This window comes from Semicossyphus pulcher, unplaced genomic scaffold (genome assembly GCF_022749685.1).
Source record: "Semicossyphus pulcher isolate SPU_LCO1_2020_fin unplaced genomic scaffold, fSemPul1.0.p SCAF_19, whole genome shotgun sequence".
In the NCBI taxonomy this organism is placed as follows: domain Eukaryota; kingdom Metazoa; phylum Chordata; class Actinopteri; order Labriformes; family Labridae; genus Semicossyphus; species Semicossyphus pulcher.
The window spans coordinates 15,453,267-15,471,219 of NW_027211692.1; the positions used below are offsets into that span (position 1 = coordinate 15,453,267).

At 42.5% G+C, this 17,953-nt stretch overlaps 1 protein-coding gene across 5 annotated transcripts in view; it reads right to left on the reverse strand.

Moving 5' to 3' along the window:
* Positions 1–17,953, reverse strand: part of mcamb (melanoma cell adhesion molecule b) — a 32,925-nt gene that overhangs the window by 13,464 nt on the left and 1,508 nt on the right. Inside the window, exon 1 of one of the 5 annotated variants that reach the window (XM_069668732.1) lies at positions 10,373–10,444. The exons of the other annotated variants lie outside the window; for them this stretch is intronic. The gene's annotated coding sequence lies outside the window, so the exon portion shown is untranslated. Of the gene's footprint in view, positions 1–10,372; positions 10,445–17,953 lie in introns of those variants that run through there. 5 annotated transcript variants of the gene reach the window in all.

Genomic DNA, 17,953 nt, shown 5'->3' on the forward strand with positions numbered 1-17,953 from the left:
ACAGACAACTACAGTCATGTGAGAGGACATATTTTTAAACTTTTATGAGTGTAAATTTAAAGCAGACAGCCTCCGTCGGGCCTCGGACAGGTACAGCACACAGATGAGATGTGGCATGTGTTTGTTCAAAGGCTGGAATCTGTTCTGACTTTCTAACCATGAAGGGTTAGCTGACAGTCGACCTGCCCTCCCTCTGTCTGCTCTGGCACCCGGCCCAGACCACAGATGCTCGTCTGCGAGGGAGAGGAGAGGACGTCCACCTCCATCACGTTAGCTGCCATTCAAACCAGATCACCACCACGGACTGTTGTAGCAGATAACAGGCTCACAGTGTTTCCCTCTTTTGTTCCTGTTGTGTTCTCTGTTTGCTCGCCCATTTATTCTTCTCTCATATCCCGCGTGCCTGTGTATCTCCACATCAATCGACTGAAACCCCATGACCACACGCAAGCCTCCATTTAACTCATGTGACTTTTCGAATCAAAGGGCTGCATCAGAGAGGTTTATTTTTTAAATTCATTGAGCCATTTTTTCTTTGAGTTGACACACAACACTCGCTCCCTCTCTGTCAAAGATCAAATGAAACTAACATGAAAATTTACCAAATCTACTGTTTCATTATTGTAGGAGATCAAAGCAGAAAGTCGGCTGCCTGTCGTGGAAAAAACAAAAGCAATTCCTCAAATCTTGGAATAAAGACTGAGATCAAAGCAGCAGCGACTGACAGGATGATCGCTGAGGTCAAAGGTCGGCAGACACGACCTGAGATCCTTCAGCCTGTCTGTCTGGTGGTCGTGAGCGGGGACGAGCTCGTGTGCAACAGGATCTGGTACACAAACACACACGCACATGCACACACAAACACACACACACGGAGGTCTCATAGCCTTATCGGACTACTGACCTGAACTTGAGAATGTGGCACTAAACACATTATGAGACGGTTTGAAGACGTCACATGACGCACACTTCTTCTCCGCTGTCTCATTCACTCGTTTACTTCCACTTACCTCATTTAACAGAGTTTCTGCTCGCTGCAGAAGGAAAGGAGTCTTTATATAAGCCGTTTCCTCTGTCATCTGCCTACATTGTAAGGCACTGGGTTCATATTTACATACCAAGGATTCCCCGCTCGGACTCTATTTCATGTTTAATTTACTTCTGGCGTGCCCCCCACAGAAAGGAAGATCTACTAAACTAACACATGAAAGGAGGAGCATGAATGTTATGTTAAAATAGAGGACTGATAAAAAAAGGCGTGTGTGTTTGTGTGTTTTCGGGTCATGAACGTAGCTGTAATTGCTTACACTACCTTATCCGGTCAGGTGACATCACTGCCAAGAAACAGTATGAACTTAAAGGCAGCTAAAAAAGCAGATTTATAATCAGTTTAAAATAACAAGGGCTGTATTATATTTAATTATATATGATTATATGTTTCAAACACAGCGTACAAAGAGTACATTACAATTATTCCCCTCAAAAGCAGCGGTTGACACGAAGTGACAGCTCGGGGACGTGTTTCCAGCTCCGTCACATCTAAGAATAACAAAGGCCTATCAAGCTCTGTTTGCTTACATGATACAGCAGCATCACAGAGCACTGACCCGCTGGACCCAGAAATAGCAGCGCTGCTTCAGGACAGTGAGACAGAGAGAGAGGGAGCATGGGAAACACAGCGCCCCAGTCAGGCTGCTCTTTGTACGGATGTAAATACATCTGAGGAGAGTGAAAAGAAGCTAACGTGAGAAAACAGATTAAAGACGAGAAGGCAGAGAAATAACCGCAGCAGACTGAGACGTGTGAAGAAGAGGGTGTTTGCTTCTCTGACAAGTTGCCGCGGCCTCTGACATTTATCACACTAATCCCTCAATGGCACACTTATAGTATCTCACAGCGTGAGGGAAGTGTTATCAAGCCGAAGATAACAACTCTCACTCAGTGTGCTGAGAGGAGAAATACAGAGAGAGGATCAAAACGCCGACAAACTCCTCGACCTTCAGCTTCCTTTTCTCCTGACGAGCTGCAGGATGTGAGGTTAATACAAGTCACACAAAAGGCACCTTTTACCTGAAGGGTGCATTGATTCCACTCAGCAGCTCTGACTCAGTCGAAGAAATGAATGAAAACCAGAACAGTTTAAAGTGTTATTCCTCAGTAGATTTTACATTTCCAACATTTGCCAGATTTGTCCCCAACATGTTTACTCCAGTGTGAATACATAGAAAAAAGACCACAAATACATAATGGATGAATCCTCCAAGTTTCACAGACATTAATATCCCTCTTTAAAAATTCAGGAAAAAGAAGTAACTGGAAAAAAGGCTGTTCTCCTTCCTTTAATAACCTGCTGTGAGCTACACAGTGAGTTATACGTAGCACCAAACCACTGATGTCTGATATCTGTGTTTAAAAGTGCAACTAACCTCATAAATACCTTTCTCTGCACGGCACAGAGGTTTGATGCAATGATGCACATTTGGATATCTTGAGCTTCAGCTTATAGAGGAAGTTACTCATTTCACACATTAGTTTACTCGTCATGCAGCTCAATTCAGCACAGTTGAGTCATTTTTTTGGTGGCAACAGGAAGGCTTCCTAAACTCAGAGAAAATGACCCTGATGATGTCATCAGGGTTATCTGATCCTGTGGAAAGTCACAAGTTACAAGAAAAGGGCAGGAGGGTGTCACAAAAGATGGAATCAAGCTGCAATGGGGGAATTCTCTGATCCAGTGATTTTGTAGCTTCATGATAACTATGAGTGACTCCTGTTAAAGATAAATCAGAGGCCTGCAGACTGAGAGTCTTCACAGACATAACTGAGTGATGGGCACACACAGCCAAACGCTTGTCCCCCCCCTTCACAGAACCATTAGCAGAACAGTAGCTCCACTTAGTTTGGGTCAACTCAGCTCGGCTTAATGGTGCAAAGGAATGTTATGAGAGACTCTTGAAAACGTGTATACTAAAGGCCCTGTCGCACGTTCATCAATCACGTCAGCGCTGTGACGCGCCAGAAGGCATTTAAACACACATCACTCTGTGCTCTCTGACTTGATCCTGCACTCACAAAGAAAAGGACTGGCACTAACTACAGCATCCCCCACACTGCTCCTGGCACAGCAGGGACAGTTTACGAGGCCATGAACGAGCCTCTCATATAAAAGAATGACAAGTTTTTCTCCAGCAAAGGCAAATGAACACACGATTTGTGAAGCCATTATTGTGCAGTACGACTCGTCCTGTAAACTGTATTTCTGCAGACATTTCTGACTTCTTTGATCCACATAATGCTCATAACGGAGCCCTCCATAAACCCCCCCGACACGGGCTCTTTGACCCAACTGTGTTTGACTCGTTCTTCATAAATATGCATGCTTCTTTTTATCCTGTTTTGCTTGCATTAGTTGTTACCAGTTAGCCCGGCTTTGGATTATTAATGAGGACTCTAGTGACCTTATTAAGGCTACATCAAGAGGAGACATTTCTAAAACTACTCTTGCTGCTCCGACCTTTGGCTGGCTGGACGGCTCTATTCCCGCTATGTTGGCTGCACACAGTAACTCTACTGAAGTAGAAAGGACGTGCCAACAGCCGCAAATAGAAATAGCAGCTAGAAACTGGACTCCTCTGAAATAACAGGACTTTTAGGTGAGTTGATCAAGATAGGAAGCGTGCAGATACGTAAACAATGGACTAACTGTTTAATGTACAGCATATCAGGGCAAACACTGTGCACAGAGAGAGAGGGGTGTGACAATGCAGTTGTATGGTTTCTCAACCACTTCAGCCACCAGTATGCCCCCTTTTACCACAACAATGAATTGATAGTTTCATTGATCCTACTAATAACCATCAGATACAACCCCTATAATAAACACAGCTGAGAGTACATGTTGCTCCTCTGTGTGGAGGCTGTGTGGGGTTCAGGTGATCTTTTAATTGCTGTGCAAAGACAATGAGACTGACAGTAGCAGCTGCAGAAACCAAACTGCACATTCCCACGATGCCTGAGAGAAAACAAGGTCAACTTGTCACACTGACCTGCCAGACACTTTCCTTAACACACACACACATACTGATCCCCGGGGTGCTGGAGCCGAATGCCTGCCGTATCCACTCAACATGCCATCAGAATTAACGATTTCCAAAAGGCAGAGGAGACGAAGAATGTAAATACAGAGAGAGGATCAGAGGACCACACATCAGGGGAGAGAGAGCGGGAGGGAGTGACATGGCGCTCTGATTTCTGCTGCTGATGTGACGCTAGATTCCATTTCATCAGACCACCTGTCGTGTGGATCAGCCCGGGCCAGACCTGGCTCGGTTCTCAGCACGCCAGACTCCAGTCCATCTTTCAGGGGGGCTCACAATTGTTACAACAGTACAGCATTAAAGCTCTGGATGGGTCTCTAAGGTCACTTTTTACAGAGGTGGTGGTGGTGGTAAATTCAAGGCCGAAGCAGCTCAGAGAGAAACACAAGAATTCACATGTTAGGTGAAGCTTGAAGCTGTTTAAAGGGTCAGTTCATCAAAATATAAGATATCCACCACTGTCATTTCTGCTGCAAACCCAATACAACGAAGCTGCCTGCAATTTTTACTTGGACTTTTAAAGGGACTATTTCTTCAGTCATTATGAAGAGGGCTGCTTTGCAAGAATTAGCTTAGCTTAGCATAAAATACTGGACACAGCTCGGATGGATGAATCAGGGGTAACAAAGTCAACTGCGAGCGCCTGTAAATCTCAATTATTAGCACCTTTGACATGCTTGTTTTGCTAACTTCTCTGTCAGGTGTAGTGACTTCTCAGAGTCTGATCGTATAACCATCCATAACACTGAAACCTGCTAATCTAGTGCTTAAAAAAGCGTTACTGTATCATTTTCTCTAGATGCAAACATAGAGACAGAAATCCACAATTTATAGCAGCGCTTCCTGACGTTTTTCATCCAGAATGCCCTGCTAGAAAAACCTGCTGGCAAACGACCGCATTTTTAACAGCTGATAAAAACGCGGGAGAAACAAAGTCTTACTGCTACTTTGATATTGAACTTAAATTGAGATACTGTAGGTTCAACAGGCCTTGACTGATACATAAGTGAGCATCACCAGTTTTTTGTTTGTTCGTCCTCGTAGAAAACCTTCCCCATCTTTAACTTTGTATGTCGCTTCTTTAGAAAAACATCTTGCTTACGTGAACCTCGAAACCTTGAAATATTTATGACATATTTGTTCCACGTGTTTAACAAGCCAACATATCTGCAGAGTTTATACAACTTTACATTTCACTCCACATTTTGGGCATTTTGGGGCCGTAACTGTTCACTTTCGCTTTGAAATAAAGACATGAGATAGTGACGACTTCTGACAGAGTGCTAGACGAGCATCAATGGCTGTGAAGATCCGACCTCAGCCCTTCAGCTGTGAGGAGCAGCGCAGGACCAGTGACCTGAGGCTAATCCTCTTTACTGAGCAGCTCTTTGGTCTCCCCTCAGCAGTTACTCTCAAAGAGAGTTCACTCTGTTCCCCTGCCTTTGATAACGACTTGGCAACAAAACAGGACCTTTGCTCAAAGTTTCCACACTCAGCTATTTAGATACACTGACACTCACACACACAGACACATATAACATATATGTTGAATACATGACTTTTGACTTCATGTGGGACGTGGTCATCTTCATCTTCCCATGTCCAAATCCTCCATTCCCACAATATTAAAGATGCCTAGAAAATTACTCTGCAATCTTACAAATCTGTGCTTAGTATTATTCCTATATATGTATGTGTGTGTGTGTGTGTGTGTGTGTGTGTGTGTGTGTGTGTGTGTGTGTGTGTGTAAATCTCAAGTGGGCCATTTCCTCATGCCTGCTCCCATGGTGGTACAAACGCCCCCTCCATCCTCTTTCCCACGTTCAAGACGACAAAATGGTCTCCATATCGGCCGCTATGTGAGCAGGCAGAAATAAAACAACACAGGCTGCGAGGACGTCTGGGAAAGGCCAACAGGGACACTGTTTTTATACACGGATGATTGTGAGGGCACAGGGGGAGAGAGAGAGGTCCCATGACATGGCTTCACAAGTATGAGATGTGCATTACTTGCTGTTGGCATATAACGGCTAAAGGTAGACTACAGACACACACACACTGAAAGCTTTTTACCCACAGGATGAAGAACTCAGCAGCAGCTCTTTCCATATTTGGTAGATGGTGCAAGTTGCTGTAATGACTCACAAAATTGTTTTTTTGTGATGAGACATCCATTTGCTACCTCTGTGTCCACGTGCAAGTGTGTACAAGTCTTAATCTTAAAACAACTATTAAGGGGGCTATATTTAAGATTTTACATATATTCGTCAATCAATTATAATTTTTCAATGCAAATGTGTGAAGGGATAGAAGAGGAAAATAAATTGAGACCATCCCCAACTTCCTCCATTGCCCCTAACATCCTGTAGGCTGATTTTTATATAAAGCACTCAGGACGGTTGTTCCGGGAAACAAGAGGATGTGACATAACTGCGCGTTCGCAATTAACTCTGCCGAGAGCTCATTCTACGCCACAACAGTCAACAGTGTGCAACACGAAACAAGCAAGCTGTGAAATGGAGATGGATAATGCCAACAAACGACCGCGCACCACAACAACACCAACACAAACTACACACAAGAATAAAAAACAAAAATACGTTTTATCTAGTGAAGCCCGTCTGACCAAACAATGTGACCGACGTCAGGGGGAAAACTAGAGTCAAGATCAGCAGGGCATGATGATGATGATGATGATTTTTTCTCTCACGTCTTTGCTTCACCCCAGCTCTCTCCAGCAGCCCTGCCCTGCCTGGCTAATATTCACTGATGCTTGTGTTGATTTGCTGGTTCGCCGGCATAATTTGCCGTTTGGTTACAAAGCACAATGTCATGCAGTGATGTGTATGTTATGTTATGTTAGAGCTTGTTGGCTAACCTTAGCATGCTCGCTAATTTTATGAATACCAAAATACTATCTGAGTGTGTACGTCAGTGATCTAGCTTGACAAATAACTTCGCCAACTAACATGACAAACGGTGTTGATAGCAAATGTGTATAACTACCGATTGTTTTCTATTAGCCAATATCATTGCATTACCTGCCTAGGCTAAGGTAAGCCAGCCAGCTGTAAGCTGGCAACAAGGTACCGTTAACTTCATCACGCATCATAAACTGGCATTTACAAAAACCCTGACAGAAATTCAACATGCTGTATGTCATAATGTTGACGCTGGAAGAGTTAGGAGTCCCATTAAATAAACACTTTAAAGTCCTGGAAAACTGTGACTTCCAGGAATATCTGTTTATAGTCATAGGGGGCGGACGGTGGAGATGAGAAAGATTTGCATGTTTACAATTTGCATGCACTTACCCAACAAGACCACTCAAGACAAGCTGTATGATTACAGTTGAGCTGGTCAAGTCAGGGTTAAAAATTATTTCCATGAGAATATAAGCACTAAAATCCATTAAATTTGAGTGTAATAAATTTGAATGGAGAACTGTGGAGGATGTTAGGCGTCACAATGTGTGTATCATGAAGTACAAAGTCTGATATGAGTTTCTCAGTGGCGATTACAACTTGGATGTTTATGGGAACACTGTTTACAAAGCAGAAGTGTAAATAAACTGACATCTTGCAGTGGATAGTGCTGCAAAACAAGGCATGTGACTTCAAATGATAGCCATCAATTACAGCTTTTTTTTGCCTTTATTCATAGGATAGCTGAAGACAGACAGGAAATGTGGGGAGCAGAGAGTGGGGGATGACATGCACCAAATGGATCGGCAGACCGGGAGTCGAACCTGCGATCGGTGCGACGAGGACTGTAGCCTCTATACATGGGGCGCCTGCTCTACCAACCGAGCCAAACCAGCGCCCCCCATCAGAAGTCTTTTGACAATCCCTCATTTCCGCCCCTCCTATTCAGTCATTCCCTCATGGTGCAAAAATATCCTGTTTAATGAATAAAACATCACAAAAATGAGGGAAATGTACCACCAGACTGCTTTAGACTCAAGATCAGATCCTTTTATGGTCAAAAAAGGATTCACAGGAAATATTAAAAAGCAGTTGTGCTAACTGCCCAGAGAAATATGCCAGTAAAAACCTGTAACAGTGTTTATGTGATTCATCTTTCAGCTCACATGATCGACTTGCCAAAAGCTTTGCCTATTTGTCACTGCAGAGATAAAAAAAAAAAGACGGTTAAGTATCTCACATGTTCTGATCTGAGGCCTGTTTGTGCTGCTTGATGAGGCAGCGGAGCCATGAAGACAATGATCTCTTTTATTGCATCAGCTGTTTTTACTTGGAGGGGGTGGATAAATATGATATGAATGAAACTGAATCAAAGCATATCAGAGAGCTTTTAACTTCATGTCTGGTGTGACCCAGACAGATAACAGTTCAGAAATCACAGTTTCATCAGAGGAGAAAACACTTGTGTCAGAAGACGTACACTTAAAGACTATAAATTGAGGCCTTAATAATCCCATAAAACAAACACTACACCCAGAGAGAAGTGCAAACTATAAAAGTTAACTAACAGTGACCGACTGTAACTAAACACTGAAGCCGCACAAACACACCAGTCTGCTGTGTGGAGTCAGCGGCAAAGTGTCATGGCTGAGGGCTGACAGGTTGCATTAGGTTAAAAGGATCCTAATGTGCATTAGATCAGCACAGAGCATTATTTCAGGAAAACAACATCCATTATTAAGCAGGGTGTTGAACTCATAGAGAAAAGACAGAGATCCTGACGGGCCTCTGGTCTCCACTTGTGTCAGCTCCCAGAGGACGACTTCAGCTCAAGCTTTGTACTTCTAAATCTCTGCTACTTTCACTTTATTCTCTTTGTACTACGTATCTACGGAAGCCTTGAGAGCTCTAAACACTGCAACTGAAGGAAGCACAAGCACATTTCAATCATTTAAATTAGTTTCTGCATGTTTTTTTGAGGATTACAGTGTAAGCTAACACTGTGACTGCAATATGTACAACACAGGTTAGCCTGTATCATGCTAAGTAAGTAGCATATCTCCGTGACTTAGCATGATACAGGTTACATTAGCTTGTATCATGCTAATTAAGTAGCATATCTCCCTGACTTAGCAGGGTACAGGGTACGTTAGCTTGTATCATGCTAAGAAAGTAGCATATCTCCGTGACTTAGCATTACACAGGTTACGTTAGCTTGTATCATGCTAAGAAAGTAGCATATCTCCCTGACTTAGTATTACACAGGTTACGTTAGCTTGTATCATGCTAAGTAAGTAGCATATCTCCGTGACTTAGCATTAGACAGGTTACGTTAGCTCGTATCATGCTAAGTAAGTAGCATATCTCCGTGACTTAGCATTATACAGGTTACGTTAGCTTGTATCATGCTAAGTATGTAGCATATCTCCGTGACTTAGCATGATACAGGTTACGTTAGCTCGTATCATGCTAAGTATGTAGCATATCTCCGTGACTTAGCATGATACAGGTTACGTTAGCTTGTATCATGCTAAGTATGTAGCATATCTCCGTGACTTAGCATATTACTTTAGCTTGTTTCTCTGGAAACTTTTTTGTGTTGGGATTTGTGTTTTCGGATTGTTTGTGTCTTATTTTTACACATTTTTCTCTAAATGCCACTGTTGTGTTGTCCACCATAGATAGCAATCTAATGAAGTCCATTCACCTTCAAGGCCAGAATCATGTCTTAGACTAAATCATCCTGCTTTTAACTGCCTCCTCTGGCCGTATGTCTTTGGAGGCACAGCAGGACAGATGAGGAGTTTATTAGCAATAAACTTTCACTTTGCAGTAATTACCCATGGTTCCTGGTAAACAAGCAGCACATGTATCACTCTGAAAGGCAAAAGGGACCAGAGGGCAAAAGCAGAGGCCCCTCGGCCGGGCAGCGTGTTTTCCTTACATCCGAAACACACAGCAGGGGGACAGAGAGGAGTTTGTGTGTGTTTGACCTCACGGCAGAGACGAGAGGTGAAGGAACGCATAAATCACAGCATCAGAGTGAGAGAGGCGACTTCTCCACCTGAAGTCAAAGTTAAAGCAGCCTCTCATAGAAGATGTTTATGGATGAGAGGATTCTGCATTTCTCTGCTGATAAACATTTTATCCAACTATTACATAATTCTTATATTACCTAAAAATAAATGTCTGTTTTTAAGTTCCCACATGTGCTTAGGGTTCATATCAGCCTTCAGTTTCACTTCACATCTCATCTAAAGCACACACATGCCTCCTTTTTCTCCTTACAGCTATAAAATGCTCTCATGACTGCACATGACTGTATTTCATGCTGGATAAAATCAATCTCACAGCGAGCTCTTCACAACTCCATGTGCGCCGCGGCAGCTCTGCAGGTGACGTCTGGAAACCGCATCTCCCACATCAGGGGTTGGAAAAATCAGGACCATCTTTTTGGCCACATCTTAGAAACCATCTGATCAGTATCAGATAGCACATCCTCAGGTGCTGGCTCTGCTCTTACATCTTGTATCCTGCTGCATTAATGTCTTATGATGCTTTCCAGGATCACAGATTTGCTGGCTGGACAACCTGCAGCTCTGCGTGTTAAAAGCTGCTCTCCTTTGAAAAACTTAAGAGATAAAATATGAGAAATCTTTCGTGCCTGTCTTGTTTTATGACTCCACACTATTTTCTTTTAAACATAAAAGCTAAAATCAATCATAAAAAAGACAGGCCATAGACATTTAACACATGGTATAACAGCTGGAGTACATATTCTTTAAGAGACATTGTGGTTAAAGAAGAGCGAAGTGTGCATATATTTGTTAGTGCTTGCATTCTGTCTGTGCAGCTATTCAGACCCTGCAGCTCTATATTTAATTTAGCTTCTATAATCTCATCATATTTTATTCCTTAAGTAGTCTGAGGCAAACAGAGTCAACTCCCATCGTCCTCAGGGTTCTACAGAGGAAAACAAGAGCAGAGAAACACAGATTTTTGTATTTGAGACTTTAAAGCAGCTGCTAACAGGGTGGTGCAGACGCACAAAGACAGAAAAGTGAGTCTGAAAGTCTCCAGTGGTGAAACTGCGTGTAATCACATGTAGTTATAACTAAGAAAACAGGCGTACACAGCTGTATTTTGTAAATAGAGCCCTTGTGTGTCTCTCATGTGGTTCTAATAGACATCAATTACTGGGATCTCCTACAAATTAAGAGAAGTGGGAGTTTTGAAACGTCAGAGAACTTAATGAATATTTGCCAGGATGCATTTTATGACACACACATGGTCCATATATCACACAGCTCATATCCTGTCTGACAGTGTGAATGGTGTCGATTTCAACATTTTGGTAAAACTCTACGCCCCTGTGACGCCTACGAATGATCACTATTTCGTAAAGCAAAACCACGAATTAGAAACCATCATTTTGACATGGGAGTCAGTGTGACTGACACGAGGGGACAGCTGGCTCGACTGGGGGACACAAAGCACGCTTTTAAACCAGAGGGGAGGAGGATAAGAGGAAGAGGAAACATTTCCAGGACAAAATCTTTGCGTATTACAGACTGAAACTGGCAAAGAATTCCTCATACATGCAACACAATTTCCATCATTGCAGCTTTTAGCATCCACATCTTCAGGTTGCCAGGTTGGCTTTGGGTTGCCTTTTTAACCTCGTATCTCTGTTGGGAGTAAAATTAAAAGTTTACTTGTATGCTTTTGATCGGGAGCCATTTCTCAACAAAAGTTGATGAATAAATTCACTGTCTCATCTCCTTCTCTCTCGTCAATTATAAACCCTGTTACACTGAGCACCCCTACAGGCCTGGTGCACTTCCTGTGTGTGTTTTCTGGGTTCGTGTGTTTTTGACTTTGCATTGTTTCTGCAGTTGCAGCGCATTTGATGTAAATGGATTTGTTTCGGCCTTTTGCAGGATGTTTTTTCCATTTGTAGCGCGTTTCTGTCGTTGCATGTGTTTTTGAATTTGCATAATTTCTAAATTTGCAGCCTGTTTGTCCTAATGGGAATCATTTGGGCCATTGCAGTGCGATTACCCTTTTCGCCACCGTAGTTTGGTTTTAACAGCCCAGTATACTTAGGCATAACTGTACAATCACACTGGACGAATATTACAGATTATTTATGTCTACTGCTTCACCCTAATGTAGTAGCTGTGCACAAATATTGAAGAAAACCAGAATTTTGAAACAGCATTGGCATTGTGAAAAAATAACATAGTTATTGAATGTAATCTGATGCTTTGCAGAATTGTCTAATATTGAAGAGTCCTGTCTAGCGATGGGTTAAATTTAAATCAAATAGAATTCATTGTTTGTAGTGAATATGACTTTAAATATAACCAAATCAAACTACACAGAATCAGAAGTTACAGCCCTTCCTCTGTGATCACAACTGCAACTTCCTCTTCTACACATCTTTTCTGGACAAACAGCTGATCTGTCCACTTTCAGAGGCTATTAAAAGTGAAGGAAACCTCTCTGTGGCCTTTAGTATGTCAAAGTGAGCCAGACAGACATACCAAAGCTCCAAACGGCAGACTTGTGGGGAAGAAAGAGATTGGTGCAAGCATTTTTCTACAGTTTGGACTGCTATAAGGGACAGTTTTAATAATAAATTATACATAAACGTTCAGTTCTTGACCTGACACGAGCACACTGGTTCCCTGCACCTCTTCCCCATGTCTTACATAATCAGACAGACATATTTTTCGCTGACGAGAGTTTTCTCAGTTTGGGTAAACAATGAAAAACCAACTGGAGGTGAAGAGTTTATTTCAGGGCTGATATAACAGCTAACAGTCTGCTTTGATGCTTTGTTGTTTCAACTGTGGCCCAAGATTAACTACGACAAGATTACAAGACATCCCACAGAGTACACTCACATTCATTACAACCTCACAGAACTCAAGTGGTCAGAGGTGTTAGAGACAATCTGGATAAATAAGAGAGCTAATATTAATCTTACATTTACAACAGAGGATCAGATGATGCATCTACGCATAAGACAATCATCTCAGGATGATAAAACACGTTCATGGTTGCTCCATCAATATCTGCTCTGCATTTCATATTCAGTAGTGCAGCATCAGGCTATGTTGAACCACTGGAGCAGTTTAAGGTTTAGTGCCTTGCTCGAGCAGAGCCTGACAGTTTGATAGGGACAACATATCAGTTTCCCTCACTTCCCAGCTTCATAAAACCAGCTCGCCGTGACTTTTAAATGACTTCCAAATGAGACGATCACATAAACAGCACGGGCATATTTGTGTAGTGAACGGTGCTCTGAATACAAGATCACACAGAGGACTCAATCCTGCTTTTTCCTGCACGGTGTAGAAGATTCAAACCTTCAAAACCCTGAGCTGGGCCCCCGTAGCTGCAACAAAAACACTGACCATCCTGTTTGTGGCTTTGAAGGCACCACATTGACCTCTTGACCTCTGTCATTGCAGTAAAAAAAAGGCCTAAGGTCACTAAAAGAAATCGGGATAGGTCATTTTAGAGAATTTTACAATTTTCCTGTTTTCCCAGAGTCAGAACAAGAAAGGCTTTTATGTGTTTTATGTCCCAGTTTGCAACTGGGTTTAATGGTGAGCTTGTCCCCATTTGGCTGGTTGTTTAAGAGATCAGGTAGCAGCTCCTGTCAAAGCCACATACTTTTTCCCACTGCTGAGGCATTTATACTTGGTGCTCATTACCCTGGTGTAAATGTTCTTTAAACTGTGTTCACAGGGACTCATAAAATCCCAGGATGACATCAAAGTGTGGGACTACTTTTTGTAGATAAACACATGTATAACTCTGCCCTGGCTGTGGCTGCAGCCAAGTGGGAAAAGGACGTACATGAGGCCTTCCATAACATCTCACTTATTTATTATTAATGAGAGAAGAGAATTTATAATTACATGTAGCATGGCCACAGAGAATACTTGTGTCTCAATGGGCAGAGCGTGTTAGTGTTAGTTATGAGACTTCAGAAGGTCCTGTCTCTTAAAAAGCAGAGGATGATCAAACATTTGGTGTTCACTATGTGGTATGTTTATGACACATTATAACATCATATCCCTCTCACAAATAAACACCTCAGTTATTACATGCCTTCATATTTTACACATGTAAAGTATAAGGTAAACTGACTGAAGACCCTAATAGGTGTTACAGTCGGTCACTGACACCGGCCGTGAAACAGTAACCCAGCTTTAACTAAAATAACACATGATGACAACAGGTCATTAAGAAGTGCCAGAGAGCTTGCCAGACTGTGTGTGTGTTCATATGTGTCTTGGAGTCTGGGGTCCCCAGGGGAGTGTGTTTTCAGGACTGAGAGGGCACCAGGTGTACGCAGCTGTCCGTCTGATCAGGGAACTTCAAAGCGCCCTGAATGCAGCAGAAGCAGCGAACAGTCAGAGGAGGCCATCGAATGCTGTGTTAGCTGAAGATGAGCTCTAACTGCCTGATATGAGTGGATTTAGCCTGCAGCTAAATATAGAGCTATACATCAGAGTACAGTAAAGCTGTCCAGAGTGTGTTCAGGCTCTCAGTATGGCCAACAGATGAAATGCCTCATTGCACATCTGCAGACAAGGCCGAGATTGTGTTCAGGCTTTATGTTGGGCATTACTGATGGGACGGTTCGTATGTGACCAAACTTTGATAAAAAATGTTGTAAGTAGCGATTAAACCGGACAAATCTGGAAAATCTGGATTTTCCCACAAGCTTTGATTGTTTATGCAAAAACACTTTCACAGCACGTTTGCCCATTTTACGCAGCAAAAAACAACAAAAGTGATTTTTCTTTGGGACAAAAAGTGAACAAAAAGTGTTGTTAATAAGATATCATTCATCGCGGCTCGGCTGCACAGTGTTTCTTTGCCAGAGCTACATTATACAAACAATCGTTTGCTGCTAACGCACACGAAATGGCCCTGATGACAACAGCACAAAGTCCTGCGAGCTCTCTCCAGCACAGCGGCCCCACACCCTCTCCAGCCCTGCTCTGCTGTATTGACCCAGGTAATGGTGATAATGGATGTTATTCCAGCAATAGGAAGATCAAACAGTAAAAGGAAACATACATTCTGTGCTCCTGAGTGCAAAGCTTCAAAACACCGGACAACAAACGCAGCTCTTCTTGTGCTTTAAACTCTCACAAATGCATTGACTCATTATTAATGTGTGTGTTTGTCTTCCGCACATTTGCTCATATAACACTTAAACTATAATCTAGTGGATGCAACATTAATGCAAAGGTTTTTACGATTTATTCAAGCCCAATATTTCCTATTAACAAATCTATCAGGAAATATCATCATCAATTATTAATCATCAATGCAATTTCACTCACAAATACATTCATGACATGAAGAATGAATTGTCCGACTGTAACTTTGGTTTCTTTCTACCAAACTTGGTCTTATTCTTCATGGTTTGATGTTTTAATACGTCAATTATGAATGGATCCCACAATCTAGTTTGTTTTCATTCTTTGTGATGAACAATAAACATTTTCCGATTCTGAGGGTGAGACATTGCTGCCAATAATCTAACATAACATCACAGCACGACAACAGAATAACAGCAATAATCTGACAGTGATCTTTAAAGCCAGCATAAGTATGTTTGCTTTACAGCAACAGCTGTGGACACAAGCAGTAATAACTGTATGGATTACCGCATTATGTGGCACGAAAATTGCCTTGGCTCTCTTAGGACAGTCATTTGATGTTATGATTGTCCCACCCGACCAACGCAGGTCAAACCAGACGTGTAAATAATACCCCTATCCGACCTCAATTTAACGCATTGACGCAGGTTTTTCAGACCCGGGAAGACCTGCTCATAGATGCCGATTGTCTCTGTTCCCATTGCCAGTGAAGTATACTCCTGTCGGCCTCTTTTCTGCTGTGTCACCGTCTGACGTCACAAACGATGTTACAGTGGTTTGGTCTTTATTGTTACTCATTCAGTCTGTTTATCAAACTTGGCGCCGACAAATTTGGAACGATGTTCGAGCGCTGCTCGGACGGAGATGGGCGGAATTTGTAGCTGAGCTGTCAAGGAGTCGCAGAAGTTACCGAAGGAGCATAGCATCGCGCCGGAGAGGGGGCGGAGATTAGCGTATCGACACAGGTTTTGTGTTCCCTTCAATGCTGACGGAGCCGAGGCGATAAGTACCCGGATCTACTGCAGAGTCATTTGACCCGGGTCTGAATGGCGATTGTAACCTTTCCCATTAAGCAAAAAAATGGGTGTTAGTGGTTTATTGACCAGTGGGAAAACAGCTTAAGCAGTGAGATGTTCAAGTGCCATGCTAAAACATTGTGTATAAGAAGCACAAGAAGGTCTAGCTAGGATGGATCTATTAGCCTCTCGTGAAAGAATAGATGATTGGTGCAGTTACATGATCATGCTGTCACATTACTTTAGCGGCTTGTGTTACTATGAGTCTTTTAATACTTTCAAAATACTTTCAAAATAAAAGACAAAGATACACTCATAGACCGTTTACATCGTGTTCTCTGCTGTTATCAGATCTTTTGTCCTTTATCTTTTTTTCTTTATCTTTAATTCTGCTGTACTTTTTACTGTTTCTATGGCACAAGACTAATACTGTCTGGGGGTTGAACTGTTTCCTCTCCAGGTTTCACTGGAGGTCTGGATTATGTTTCACTAACCCTAACAAACATGATTTCACCAAAACAGTTTGAGACATCTCCAGATTGATGGTGCTCTGTCAGAGGCCGGATCAAAAACAGTGGTGGACTGCTCCTTTTACTGTGTGGAGCCCTGAGGACTCTGTTTCATAGGAACACGTAAACACAGAGCTGCAACAGCTCAGGGCTTTCTGTGAGGTCACAGATAAGACACCATGAGGAACTTTTTCCTGTCACAGTGATTATTTGCAATCGTTGTTTACTAAGACGAATTAAAGGATATGTGATATTTATGCCAAAGATTCATGAATGTATACTGCAACAGTCTGCTTGCTATAAATGATTTACTTTCCACAATTCAAGGAATTAACATATAGACTTTTATAAAATAAAAAATCTGTATGTAAAAGGTCTACCAGCTCAAAACTCAATTTTTCGGACAGTTTCCAATCTGGTCCCCAAACAGCCGCTCATATGAATTTAATGAAACAGTCACAGTCCTGGTTGTGGATGTGAGCCGGAAGACGTCTGTATTTAGGGACTTTCATTTACAGCCCGCAGTGCTGATCCTCTGCCAGATTACTTCAGTTTTGTATGATGCGGTCAGGACAAAACAAGAGAGTTTATTGTCTGTGACCAGCTCACTTCTTCTGAAGAGCAGCGGTTGTTTTGAGCACGAGAAAGCAGCCGCTGCAGAGAGCGATGACCTTTAAATGAGCGAGGTCTAATGTGGCTGCTCTCTGGCCCGGCTTGATTAGCAGATGTCACAGGAAGTGAATAGTTTGCCCATGGAGGGTCATGGCTACAGCCTGACAGCGTGGCCGTCTTTCCTCTAACGTCATCAAGGAAAGACCTCGAGATGTGGCATAGACACGGTTTTACAGATATGTGCTCCGTGTGCACTTACATGTCGACATATTCAAAGAGGTGTTTACAAAGGTCATCAATGAGCAAAATAAAATATACATATATGGGTAGATATGGACTGGAGGTGAAAGGCGTGAAGAAAGCCAGAGAAGAAGAAGTACAGGAAGTGGATGTGATAAGAGCAGAGAGGGTTGGAGGAGATCACGGACAATGGTCAGGCTGAACTTTAAAGGAGATCAGCACAATACAGGAACAGGAAAGGTTCATGTGGTTAAAGACAAACAGGGATGAGGAAAGGTAAAGACGTGGAGAGAGAGAGGGGAGGGAGGTTAGGTTCACTAAAAAGGAAGAGTGGGGGCTGAAGGGGGGGGGGGGGGGGGGGGG